Below are 15,101 nucleotides of genomic sequence, written 5' to 3' on the forward strand. Positions count from 1 at the left end.
ATTATTATCCTTTTAAGCTACATATTGAAATGATATTTCTGCTAGGTTTAGGGATCTTGGTGAATAGTTTGTAATTTTACCTTAGAGTTTTGCTTTATAGTTTTTTTTTATTTTTATCTGAATACATGTCTTACAATGCTCTTCTGCTTGCGTGATTTCTAGTGAAGAACCAGCTGTTACAGACATAGGTGCATGTAATTGTTATCACTCTCTTTACTCTTCTAATCTAGAGAAGCTTCCATAAACATGTATACACATAAGGCACCTTGATGTACATGTGTAGATGTCTTGGTTAAATACCTGATGACCTTTCAGCTTCAGACTGGTTATATAAGCATCCTTCTCTACACTGGGAATTTCGAACTTTGTCATTACTTTTAATAAAAATCATTTCAACTTTTGCTTTCATAACCATTTACTTGAATCTCCAAAACACAAATGTTTGCTTTTTGAAATAATGTTATCAGGTTGCTGCTCCACATGTGTATGTTCAATTAGTTTTTCTTCACACTCACTATTTTCTTCTTCTTGGAATATATGATGAGAATGATAATCATTCATTTTGAAATGTGACACATACATACATTTTGTTTAGAGCAAATTCATCCTCTCTCTTGCATTTCTATCTTGCCTCCATTGTTTCCTCTTTAAAAATGTATTTTGATTTAATATTAATTTCCTCATAATGTGTGTATATTCACACAAACCCTTGCACAGATGAAGGAAAGAAAACTGATATTTACATCATCTTTACTCATCTATTATTTTCATTGCAGTTTCTCAATTGATAAATATATTAGGAAGACTGTAGTTATCTTTGCATTTTACAATAGTGACCATGGCACTGGGATTTCAATGTAAAGCTTACTTACAATTCTCTCTTCTTCCCACATGTTGGAGGCTCCTTCCTCTATAAGGAAATACTCAAAGTTGGTTGAAAGTGTTTTGTTTCATTAGATAAATAAAAATAAAATTCACTGGCCTGATATATAAATTCTTTTTCTGTTTGATCTGGCAGGTAGAGCTGTTCAATAATTTGGATCTGCTAGTACAGCTTTCTATAGACTTTTGCTTAAGGGATACTTTATATTTGAAAGATGCTCTAAAAGTGAATATTTGTTAATTAGCCTGGCCTGCCATGTAACCACATAACATAAACTTTGATTCAAAACACAAGAGTTTTCACAGACTTTAGTTACTTATTACAAGGGAAAGACAAAAGAATATTTGGTGTCTCTGGTGAATTATATAGTATTCTAAACATTCACACACAGAGGCTAAAGGATCATACCTAATGGAGTGGTTGAAAAAGCCTTAGGAGATTCGTTCAATTGATCATATAAGAAATATTTTATGAAATTAACTGCAAAAAAATGAGACAACAGATATTTCAGTTGGCATTGTTGCTATTTTTAGTTTTCATTTCCTTTAACCTTGTTTAGTCTACATAACCGTGTTTGTTCTACGTAAATGGTAGAACAAAGTTGAAAAGTAAACTGTGTTACTCACTACACACTATGTGGGAAATGAAGTGTATATCTTGTGGCTGGAGACAGGAAGGAAAACCAGGAGAGAGCGATAAAAGGAGAGAGATGGTTCAAAAAGAATTATACTTGCTATTCACTCCTGATTCATGTAACTAATCCCACCACATATCAACTCCACAATAACAATAAAATGTAAAAATCATTAAATATATAAAAATGTATTATCTGCAGAGCAAAATCCATGAAATACAATTTTATGTTTAATACACAGCAGATTTATTGTGAAATGTAAGGTAGCAGGGACTAAGCAAGTTGTCTTTCTTGACTCAAGTTTTTTTCTGAATCACGTTCGTAACAAATTCTCTTCATGTCCTTATCTAATCATATATACAAGGATAAGACACAATATTCCCATTTGATCTTAATTAGGAGTAATGTTTTAATATTCCTTGGCAGAGAACCAAGAATTCTATTCATCAAATTATGAGTTGTGAAATAATTCTCCTAAATTTCTATACTAATCACACGTTAATCTTCAAGAACTACCAGTTTTTTGTGGCCTTGACATTTGCAATTGAAGAGATCAACCAAAACCCTGTTCTATTACATAATTTGACTCTGGGATTTCATATCTGCAATATTCAATTTGGATTTCCAATGGCATTTAAAAATCTCTTCATTTGCCTCTTTGGGAAGTACAATAGTCCAAACTACTCCTGTATGAGCAACAGCAAGTCTATAGCAGTACTTACACGACAGTCATGATTAACATCTACACAGATAGGAATACTGCTGGGTCTCTACATGTTTCCACAGGTGAGGGTGGGAAGAGTGGGGCAATATTTAAAGGTGTATAATTTGGTGCCATTTCAGGTGTTAGAAGACAATTAAAATAAGGGACCAGATTTACAAATCTAGCAAATTTTATGATACGGAAGAGTGAGTATTCAAGGAAATGGGCTGAGTATGGTCCCATTCTTTGAAAAAGGATTGGAAATTTAGATCAGACAAAGAGATTATTTGGAATCTTATGTCTTATCAATAATTTTCTTTAAAAAATGGCTTGAAAGTACAAAGATATGCTGGTTTCTTACACCTGTAATCATAGCTACAAAGGAATTATCTAATTAACTAACAAAAAGCAGACAATAAAGTGTGGTATACCCTTGTGTTCTAACCTTGAGGGAAAAAGCAAAGAAACTTCATAAAGTTCTTAGGGTCAGTGGAGCTGTGTTACCAAACACTAAAACACATGTGTGCACACATGCTCACAGAAACACACACACAGGCACAGAGGCACATGCACAAGTTATTATGTTGAATGAAGTAAGTCAGGCTCCTATTATGTAAATATTAAATAAAAACCATGAGCATAAAATAGGGTATGCATGCAGAACAACCCAGAGGGTGGTGTAGTGGTAGAGTGCTTGCCCAGCATGCATGAACACCTGGGTTCACTTCTTCAGTATCATATACACCAAAAATAGCCAGAAGTGGTGTTGTTTTACAAATGGTAGAGTGCTAGCCATGAGAAAGCTCAAGGACAGTGCCCAGGCCAGAGTTCAAGCCCCAGGACTAGAAAAAATTCAGAGAAACATACAATTTACATTAATACTTATACACAAACATACACACACATGTATGTATATGATTAATGTGGAAAGAATGTTACATATGGGGTGAAATTCCAGGGCATAATCTCTCCAATCAAATAGCAAACAATATAAAAACAAACCAAACACCATATAAAGGAGTCATATCTTATCTGAGGGGGGTTGGGCTCATGGGTTTTGCATGGGGTTCGAAGAACAGGGAATATATATGTTGGAAAATACAACACAATATTCAACGTACATATGTGACAATGGAACTAGGAAAGTCAGGGAATGGGTTCGGTTGATAAAGAAGGAAGGAGTTGACAGAATCAGTGACAAAGTTCAAGAGACAATTTACATGCAAATAAAATGTCGTATAACTAAAACAGTTTTTCATGTTTTTTGAAACCTGAAAGCAAAACACAACTTTTGCTTACTTTAACTGATTACTTAACATGTATCTTCACTGAGATTGTGTTGTATAGAAATTTTCTCATTCATTTACAATCCAATTTTCATTCCCTTTAACTTACCTTTGGGTCTTTTGATCTAGCCCTGAGTGACCATCAAAAGTTTCCTGGTCTCTATCAGATGGCCTCAAAGGATACATGGATAGCTACTGTTGTGGTCTCCTTATTGCTTCACTTCACCTGGAACTAGGTGGGATTGTTAACTTTACAAGATGAGAATGGTTTGCGGATTGTTCCTGAGTTGAAAGAACAGATGGCCAACAACAGAGTTTTTTAGCCTTTGTGCAAACAATCCCAAACTATACCCTGTCATTTAAAGTTATGGCACTTTATAACCAAATTAATAATACTTCAGCAAATGTCCTCATCATGTATGCTGTTAATGTATCACTATTAAATTTAATGATGTGTATTGAGCAGTATTCAATAAAAGGCAAAGTTTGTATCATGAACTCACTGTTGGATTTAACCACAAGGAGAACATATTTCATGCATGATTCATTTCATGTGCCATACATTTTTTTCACAGATTTCGTTAAGGCAGTTAGCCCTTCCAAATACCCAAAAGACTTGTTCCTTGCTAGGCTGTGATCTCTCTCTTTTAATTGTTCACATTCTGAGTCTGACTGTGTAACATAGAAAAACTGTCCTCACGAAGCTTTCTTGGGTTGGTTGCCTAGGCACATTTTTGTTATGACTATGTCTGAACACAGAAACAATATATATAATGCTGTGTATGCTGCGGCCCAGGCTCTGCCTGAACTCCTTCTTCATCAAACTGAAGTAGAAACAATGGGAAATAGGAAAGAGATAGTATCTTCCTCTGTACAGGTAAGGCCTTCTCTTTTGGATGACTCAAACTATGAGTCAAGTCACTTCCTAGAGGTATTTCTTACCATATCACATTAAATATTTCAAATATTTTTCCAAAACTGAAGAAATTATATTTCTGTAAATGTTTGTTAGGCAATCTAAACATGTGTTCATGTGCTCTTAAGGAAGAACACGCCAATAACAATGATGAAATGAATTCCATGTTTTACAAATTCTTTAAGTTACTAATAGACTCAATATATTTGTAACTAATGTTTTAAAAATAAGAACAAATGTATACACTTCCCTATTAGTTTCTACGGTCTTCTGAACAAAAGTAACTATATATATATATATATATACATATATATATGTATGTGTGTATGCATATATATTTGTAAGTGACATAGTTGCATTCTACTGTAGGTATTACAATTTCAGGAACTCAAAGTATAGACTCTGATAGAGTTTATGTTGTGGCAAACTGGAAATAGCTATATGAGAAATGTCTCATTTATGATTATTTATGTGAAATAAGAGTCTCTTGAGAAAATGCTTTCTACGCCTTTGCCAATTGATCAAGTTGCAGAAAAATTATTTTTACTCCTTCAAAGATTTTCCTCTGAGTACATTAGATATTTCTTCTATCCTTGAATTCTGAATCAGAGATTAAAAGCAATCAGGAACTTTTATCAGTTCAGGTTTTCTATCTGAACCTTGGAATATACTTCACCATAAGATAATGTATCTCTTTCTGATACACTATTTTCTGAAAAATTATTATTTTACAGTCCTGGTGGAGATCAGGTGATTTTAGATGGCAACAGAAAATCGGTGGCAGAATATAACATTGTGAACATTTGGAGTTTTCCAGAAGGTCTTGATCTTGATGTGAAAATAGGAAAATTTTCTCCAAATGTTCTACATGGTCATCACCTGTCTTTATCGGAAGATATGATAGAGTGGGCCATAGAATCAACAGAGGTTGTTTGCATTTAACAGTGATGTTTTAAGGATATAGAGGTTAACTTTACCCTAAAAATGTATAGCTGATTGGATGGGAACAAGTGATTCCTATAATGGTAGCTATTCAGGTCTGACTATCACAGGTTTGAAGTCAATCCAACCAGGAATATCTGGACAACTGTTATCTTAATTTAACCAACACAAAATCAGGTCTGTGTGCTGGTGACTGATGCCTGTAATCCTATCTAATCAGGAGGCTGAATTGCTCAGATATAAAACTACACACGAATTTTAAGCCTAACAGGATAGCAAGGTCTGTGAGACTCTGTCAATATATAACCAATAAAATAATCTTGAGCTCTTGGTCAAATGGTACAGTGCTAAATTTGAGTAAGAATAGGTCAGTTATATTGTGTGGACCCTGAATTCAAGCTCCAAAATCAGCAGCCCCTAAGAGAGTGTAAATTTGTTTCTAAATATTTATTAATCAAAAATACAATTTGCATATTTCTTAGCATGTTCTAACCTTGTTATAGGTTATCTGAGGGATCACTTTATGTGTTTGAATGGTTTCTTTTGATCTCTTCTGTGGGAGTTCGTTTAATTGTAGGTTGGTCTGCTACACAGATATTTTTAAGAAAGCAATCATTGAATGACATCATTGATGAGTGGATCAACAAGTTGTGGTATTTGTACACAATGGAATTCTATGCTGCTGTCAGAAAGAATGACATCGCCCCATTTTTTAGGAAATGGAAAGACTTAGAAAAAATCATATTAAGTGAAGTAAGCCAGACTCAAAGGAACTTAGGCTCAATGGTTTCCCTCATTCGTCATAATCAGTAGAAACCTTGGGCTCTACTAGCAGAGATATGCAATAGAGCAAAATCTTGATATATAAGGCCATATACTATGAAGCTAATTGAAAGAACCTCCAGGATATTGAAACAAAAGCCATATAATGAATGATTGTTGTCCTTAATCTACTATGTTGTCTCTCATCTCCTTTGCTGTCTCTTGGTTATCTCATATTGTTACAGTGTCTCACTTTGTTATCTGATATATTGAATTTATTTTTATTTGGTTATTTGAAATTTGATAGGGAAGGGGGGAAAACCAAGACGGGTGGGGCGGATGGGGGGGGAGGGTTATGGGTACCAAGACATGTGAAAGGGTATCAATGTATGTGAATTAATGCACCTTCTATCTGGCCAATATCATGTAACCCTTTTACTAATTACAATAAAAAATTAAAAAAAGAAAGGAATCATTGAATGAAATCATTGAATTTGTGAGAAAAACATTCTCTCAGTCAAGATAATGGAAAAGCAAGAACATAATATATATAGGTGGTTCACATGATCCTAAATAGGGAGCTCTGTGCTTTACCTTATAGCATATTTTTTAATTCTTCCTCCTTGCTCTTTACCATTTCACAGATGAGTGGGAGACATGAAATGACATGAATTCAAGGATGCTCCAGAAAGATTTACATTCTCAATATTAATCTCTGAATATTAAAAATTTCATATTTATAAGTAGTTCAACAGACTAGAGAACAACCTGATAGCACATAAGCCTTTTGGTCTCATGATGTGCAAACCATAACATCATTTAATTAATGGACTGTGTAGAAGTACTGTGTTTCATAATCCAGTTACATCAAATAATAGAAATTTGGGAGAATTAGGAAAAAGGCTAAATAGATTCCGGCACTCATTTGATTTTTTTAGCCTAGTCACTCCACCTGCAGTGAGAGTTGTGCTCCTGGATTCAGGAAATCCTCTCAGAGGGAAAAGGCTGCCTGTTGCTTTGACTGTAATCCTTGCTCAGAGAATGAGACTGCTAATGAGACAGGTATGTTCTCGGCTTTGGGAGAAATTTATACTCCTGCCTAGTGCCCCCCCCAAATCCATGCAAATGTGTGACAATGTTGTGCATCAAGAATCTGTCTTCCTTCTTTTACTTATTATTTTAATTGTGACAATGGATGGAGGATACTGCTTTTTTTGCCTGTCCTGGGCTTGAGCTCAGGGCCTGAGCACGGTCCTTGGGTTTTCCGAGGCTAGAGCTATTGAGCCTCAGCACCACTTCCGGCTTTTTGCTATGTATGTGGGGTACCAAGGAATGGATCCCGGGTCTTCGTGCATGCTAGGCAAGCACCCTATGACTCGCCAAACTCCTGGCCCCTAATGCTGCTTTTTGAAAAAAATACAGTGGGTGTTGAATTACATATACAATTACGTTTTCTGGAGTCTATTGTATTCATGTTTATTCAACTACTCCGTAATTTAAATTTGATCTCTGCCATATTATGTGAAAAACACTTTTAATTACAAGGTCTCAGTTCTCTCCAAATTATTTTTATATTATAAAGGAAACACAGATCTTCCACAGCTTTGTTTCTTGTGGGCAGATATATTCTTAAAACAGAGCAAGTGTTGGGTCAGGTTTGATATAAGAAGAAGCTACAAATGTTGTACATATCACGAATTTATACCTTCTATAAATGATTTGGTTCAGAGTTCCTTACTGCATGACAGGTGAGTAGCAGAGACAAATATAACTGCAAGGAAGGGCCACAGGGCAAGTATTCATGTTGCACATAGACATACAGGACAGTACAATCTTTCCTATTCACCTTGTTGAGTACATTGAGTTGTGCATGAAAGGATGAGAATTATTATGGAAGCATGAAGAAATATAGAGAATTATTATTAGGTTATTAGATATGCAAGACACAACATGCGTGCTAATCATCTCAAGTAAACAACTTCAACTTGGATTGTGGCAATCATTATGAGAACATATTAGATATAAAAATAGTCATGAGCATACCTTATAATATTTAGTAAAAATATTGTTTTTGCTAGTAATTATTGAGATGTCAAATATATATCTACATAAGGATTTATTAATTTCCCTTTAAATTCTTTAAGTGGGCCTGATTGTTATTTGAGTTCTGCACCATATGTGGAGCAATGTGTGAGTTGCCCAGATCATCAGTATGCCAAGAGAGAGAAAGAAGTGCTTCCAAAGTGCAACAAGTATCCTGGGTTAGGGAGAGCCATTAGGGATGACTTAACATGTATATCTCTTGTTTTTTCTACATTCACAGCAGTTGTTCTTGGGGTGTTTGTGAAACACCAGAAGACCCTTATTGTCCAGGATAATAACCAGGCTCTCAATTACATCCTGCTCATCTCCCTCATCTTCTGATTTCTTTGTCCTGTGCTCTTTATTGTCCATCCCAATACAGTCACCTGCATTCTACAATAAACCGCATTTGGAGTTTCATTCACTGTAACTGTTTCTGCAGTCTTGGCTAAAATTATAACTGTAGTTCTGGCTTTTATTGCCACTTCTTCTGGGAGAAGGATGAGGTGGCTGCTGATATCAGGCAGGGGCACCTAACTTCATTATTCCAATCTGCACCATCATCCTAGTGACTCTTTGTGGAATCTGGCGGGGAACCTCTCCTCCATTAATTCACAAAGATATACACTCTGAACATAGCTACAACATTATCTTGTGTAACAAAAACTCCCTCACTGTTTTCTATTGTGTTTTGGGGTACCTGAACTCCCTAGCCATGGCCAGCTTCACTGTGGTTTTCATGGCCAGGAAGCCGCTTGACACCTTCAATGAAGCCAATTTCCTGAACTTCATCATGTTGGTGGTTTGCAATATCTGCTTCACTTTCCTGCCTATCTACCACAGTGACAAGGGGAAGCTTATGGTGGCTGTAGAGGCCTTCTCCATCTTGGTCTCTAGTGCTTGGCTCCTGGGCTGCATCTTTGCCCCGAAATGCTACATCAACTTGTGAAGACCAGATAGAAATTGTCTGCATGGATTCCAGGGGAGAACATGGACTGGGAGTAACAGACCCTCTTAATATGAAACCAACATGATTATTCAAATGTTTAGAAGTTTTAGAATAAATCTACTCTGAATTTTTCTATCAAATATCACTTCATATGTTTGGAATCACTACAGTTACTAAGTGACTCTTATGCCTTTCTCTAGTAATGTTACACTAAATAGTTCTAGCCATAAATAGCAAAAATTCAATTTAAATTTGTGTATTTTTGATGCTTTTTAATTAGTTTGGACTTATCTCATCATTTCCACTACTATATTTTTACTGTTGCCTCTTCATTTACTTTCTTTTCCTAATTCTTTGCTAAAATTTGTGTTTTGATTACTTGTCCTGGAGCCTGAACTTAAAACCTGGCTATCATCCCTGGATGTTTGATTAAAGCTGGGGATTTACCACTTCAACCACCAACATCACATTTGGCTATTTGCTGGGCAATTAGAGGTAAGAATTTTTCTTCAGATTGTATTCAAACGTGATCACCAATCAACAGCTTCCTGAGTGTCTAGAATTATAGATATTATTCCATATTTTAAATTACACTAACTTTCTGCCTATACTTCACTATGTTGTTAAATTCTTACATATGTTTTGTTAGCATTTTCCCCTTAAGAATGCTCCTACATGGACTCATTTATCTAGGATTTAGAAACAAGAGCCATAAAATGAGTGATTGTTGTCCTTAATATAATATGTTATCTCTCTTCTCTTTTCTTCTCCCTTGGTTATCTCATACATTTACAGTATTTTATCTTGTTATCTGATATGTTTTATATACGCTTATTTGGTTATGTGAAATAGGAAAGGGAAGAGGGTAAACAAGATGAGGGGCAGGGATGGAGGGAGGGAAATGGGGACCAAGACATGAGAAAGGGTATCAATGTTTGTGAAGTAAGGCACCTACCATTTCGTGTATATAATGTAACCCTTCTATTAATTACAATAAAAATATACGGTAAAAAAGATGTTCCATATTTTCATATGCTCAGAATGTATTACATTTATGGATTAATAGCCAAAGAAAAATAAACAAAAAATAGCTGTTTATCATGGCTGAATGCTTCCCTGAAGTACATTTCCAATACCATTGACCTCTTTCTCCAGACCCTCCTCAATACCAATTAGCCTTAAATTAGGCTTCCTAATTGTATCTTGGATCTCCTGTAGCATTTTCTCATATTACCTAGAGTTGAATTTACTCATTTTCTGTTCTTTCTCTATAACAACTAAATTATCTTCAGCTTCAGAAATTCTTTCTTCTGCATTGTCTAACCTGCTATCAAAGCTATTTACTTTATTCTTCATCTCCCTTGCTTCTAATTACTCATTTTTCTTGCCTTGTATCTCTTGTTTTAGATCATGTATGGATTTCTGTAGCTCCTTGATTTCCATTTGAGAAGTTAGCTCAGTAGCTTTATACTCTTTGGACATTTGCTGGAGTTGGGTGACCTTTTTGTTTGTGGATTATATGAATTCATCCATTTTTCTTTGAAAAACCTTTATTATGGCCTCCTTTATGGCTTTTCCTTTTTCACATATCACCTTGTTTATGGTTTCCTCTTGTTTTGCTATGGCTTGCTCCTTTAACCCTTTCTTTATATTTTCACATTTTTCATGAAGGATATGTATCAATTACATTTGTATAGCACTTGGAAGACTCTCCTCTAGGTTTGCTAGTGACTGTTCCATTGTCTGTTTATATTGGTTCAGGGATGTTATTCCTTGATTTGTCATTTTTCTTGAGTTTCTTCTTCTGCCCATTTGAAATGGGAGCAAGATTACTACTAAACAAGTTTATAATTTTTCAGTTATAACCAACCTAGACCTCTTTAGCTGTCAGATCCTAGATGTTCACAAATTTTGATTGGTATTATCACACTTTTTGTGCATTTACAGACCAGTCTAATACAACCACTTATAACCGATTTATGACCAAAACAGTAAGCTCTCAATCCAATATCTATTGTATTTATGTCCCTCTGGACCTATAATATAATTGAACACCTATATATACATTATTGCTCAAAAAAACATCAAGTGTAAATGTGTGCACTATAAGGGTTGAAAAATGAAAAGAGGACCAGAGATAGAAAAATAGTATTAGAGAGAACAGGGGAGGTATGAGTGGAAGAACGTCGGAGTGTAAGATTATTATAATACTGAAGAAAAGTTATAGCATAAGGATGTCTGACCTAAGTTGATAAGCAGGTAGCATATTTGAGTACAAAGTTTGGAAAGATTAGATAAAACTTATGAAAGTGAGAAGGGTAATAAGAAGAATTTATTGAGAAAAGAGGGAGGTAGATATAGGAGATTTCAATGACAAAAAATTTTAAAAAGAAAGAAATAGGGAAAAAGCAAAGTAAGAAAAAACAAACAGCAAGCACAGAAAGACAAAAAAACATACAGAACGAAAAACAGAGAAAAAAAACAAAAACAAAGAAGCAAAATCAACAACAAAAACAACAAGAAAAAAACAAAAGAAAAAACAGAAAAGAAATAGAAAGATTTGGGGGGAGATTCCTCACTATTGTGAGCTCTTAAGAAAAACTAGGGTTAAGGGAAATGGGTACCAAGATATGTGAAAGGGTATCAATGTATGTGAATTAATGCACCTTCTATCTGGCAAATATCATGTAACCCTTTTACTAATTACAATAAAAAAAGAAAAAAAAAGAAATACTAGGGTTGAGACTAGGAGATTCAAACGCAGGTGACTGTATCAATATAGATGTCATTTGTATTCAGACTGTACCCAGAGCTGTCACTATGTTTCCAGGAACAACCACAGTGACAGAGGGATGCAAGAGAGGAAAGAGATAAAAAAAGGTGTATGTAGGATAGTAAAGAGAAAATAGAATATTTAAAAATGCAAATAAAAAAGGGATGGAAGAAAAAAAGAAAAAAAAACAAAACAAAGAAAAGACCAAAAACCTTTTTTTTTAAAAAAAAAAAGTTATTCTTCAGGATTTTTTTTTGGGGGGGGTGGGTCAGGGCCAGAAAGAAAACTTGTTTCTCCACTAAATTCGGGTTCCAAACACTTCAGAAAGTCTTTTTCTATTGTGATGTGGCTATGAGGTTTTTCAGTTCTGATTGTTTGTTTGTGAAAACAAGGTGAAAGATTTGCACCTGGGTTTTGTTTACCAAGCTTGTGGCTGGCACAGGGGATGGACTTCAGAAGCACTGGGGCCAGATTTCTGGCTAAGGGATCTCTGGAAAATCCTTTGCCAGTAAGAAAGATGGTGCAGTCAGCAACACCTCCCAGGTTATAATTGCTTTGGCCAGGTTCTTGCCAGGAGTCAAGATGGCGCTGCTCTCAGCTTGTGGGGGAGGGTCTCCCTCCCAATGCCAATCCTCAAGCAGAAGTGGAAACTTCTCATTGGAGTTACTCATAAATTGCTGGATTTTCCGGATCCGTGAAGCTGGCAAGTCCCTGCACATCTGCGTGTCGGGTCTGGGCTCGCACAGGTTCTGTGTGTCTCTGTATGCAGCTGATGGGTCTGCCGCGCTGAGCAGCGGTTCTGCTCAGTTTCAGAAGAGCCACGTTGTCTCCATGGCCACTCTGAGCAGCTGGAACCGGTCCCAGCTGTCTCCTTTGTGCCTGATTTCTTCCTTTTTCCTCTGTGGCTGAGGTCTCTGTATGTCGCTAGAGTTACTTAGGATCGATTTGCGGTATGTACTGTCCCTTACGCTGCCAAAATTGGTATCTTGACAAGAGCTCAGAAAGACTCACACTGAACCGCTGCCATCTTCCAATCAATCCGATCAGAGTAACCCCAGATTTCTTAGCAGAGGCCATGCAAGCAAGAAAACATTGGACGCATATATGTCATGCCCTTAAGTCAAATAACTACCAACCAAGAATACTGTACCCAGCTAAGCTCTCATTCATAACTGGGGGAACAATAAAAACATTCCATTCCAGGGAAAAGCTGCAACATTATGTAGCAAAGAAACCAACATTACCGAAAATTCTCAAAGATGTTCTACATGTAGAAAACCAACATAAATGCCATACAGAGAAAGAAATGACACCTAAACATCATACCATCTAAGTACCACAAGAACTGTCAAGAAACAGTCCTTAATGAAAGCTTTCAAAAAGGGTTGGAACAAATGAATATCTCTCAATCCTAACTCTCATATCAATGGAGAAAACTCTCCAATTAAATGGCATTGACTGTGTAGTTGGGTCAAAAAGCAAGATCCATCATTCTGTTGTCTTCAATAGACGCATCTAACCAGCCCCCAAAAAACAGTTTTTGAAAGTGAGAGGTTGGAATAAACTCTATCAAGCTAACAGCCCCTATAAACAGGCTGGAGTTGCCATCCTCACATCAGATAAAATAGAATTCAAACTAAAATTAGTGAGAAAATAAAAAGAAGATGACTACATACTACTAAAGGGATCTTTCCTCCAGGAAGACATAAGGATCCTAAATAGCTACACACCGAATCCCATAGATCCAAAATTCATCAAGCAAACATTACTTTCACTGAAACCATACATAGATCAATACAGTGATTGTTGGTGACTTTAACACACCATTCTTTCCTATGGACAATTCAACAAGACAAAATTCAACAGAGAAACCTTAGAATTGAACAACCATATAGACCAATTAGATCTAACAGACATGTGCAGAATATTCGACCCGTCAACACAAAATATATCTTTTTTTCAGCAGCACATGGAACATTTTCCAAAATAGACCACATCTTAGGCCATAAAACAAACCTGGACAGATTCAGAATCACTGAAATTATTCCCTGCATGCTCTCCGACCACAAGGGCATCAAATTGGAACTGAACAAACATCTCCACCAACGAAAACCCTGTAACTCATGGAGACTGAACATTGTTGAATCACCAATGGGTCATCGATGAGATCAGAACAGAAATCCTACAGTTTATAAAATTAAACAATAAGGAGCACACAAAATAGCAGTTCCTTTGGGACACGGCAAAGGCAGTACTCAGGAGAAAATTTATAGCTCTGACTATTTACAACAACAAGTTGGAAAAATCGTAAACCAACAAGTTAATGTGTAACCTTAAGCTCCTGGAAAAAGAGCAACAAACCAACCCTAATCCAAGTGGAAGGAACCAAATTATTAAAATCAAAGCAGAATTAAATGATTTGGAATCCAAAAGGAAACTATAGAAAGAGTCAACAAACAAAGAGTTGGTTTTTTGAAAGAACTAACAAAATTGACAAACCCTTAGTAAATCTTACCAAAAAAAGAGGAGAGCATACAGATGAAAATGGTAATATCACGACAGAAATTACCAAGATCCACAGTATCGTGAGGGAATATTTCTTAAACTGTTACGCCAAAAATTTGAAAAGCTAGAACAATGGGCAAATTCCTAGCCAATATTAACATACCCACACTGAACCAAGAGGAACTAACCCAAACAGGCCTATTTCAAGCACTGAAATAGAAATGGCAATAACAGACGTTCCACCTAAGAAAAGCCCAGGGCCAGATGTATTTACAGCTGAATTCTATAAGGTCTTCAAAGCAGAGCTCACACCAATACTCCTCAAGCTTTTCAACGAAATTGAACATGAAGGTTCTTTACAAAAATCATTCTATGAAGCCAGTATAAAGCTCATCCCCAAACCAGACAGAGATTCCTCAAAGAAAGAGAATTATAAACCAATTTCTTTGACGAACATCAATGCAAAACTTCTCAACAAAACACTGGCCAACCATCTATAAAGACTCATCAAAAAGATTATACACTATGATAAAACAGGATTCATCACAGGGATGCAAAGCTGTTTCAACATACACAAATCAATTAATATAATTCAACACATCAACAGGAGCAGGGACAAGATCACATGATTGTCTCAATAGATGCAGAAAAGGCATTTGACAATAT

The 15,101-nt window shown here is 35.8% G+C and overlaps 2 pseudogenes; both read left to right on the forward strand.

The window, feature by feature from the left end:
- The window catches only part of LOC150040131 (vomeronasal type-2 receptor 116-like), an 87,763-nt pseudogene that overhangs the window by 7,512 nt on the left and 65,150 nt on the right, over positions 1-15,101 (forward strand).
- Positions 8,077-12,839, forward strand: LOC150040132 (vomeronasal type-2 receptor 116-like; annotated as a pseudogene).

Source organism: Megascapheus bottae, unplaced genomic scaffold (assembly GCF_031878675.1).
Source record: "Megascapheus bottae isolate mThoBot1 unplaced genomic scaffold, mThoBot2.hap1 HAP1_SCAFFOLD_48, whole genome shotgun sequence".
NCBI classification, from domain to species: Eukaryota; Metazoa; Chordata; class Mammalia; order Rodentia; family Geomyidae; genus Megascapheus; species Megascapheus bottae.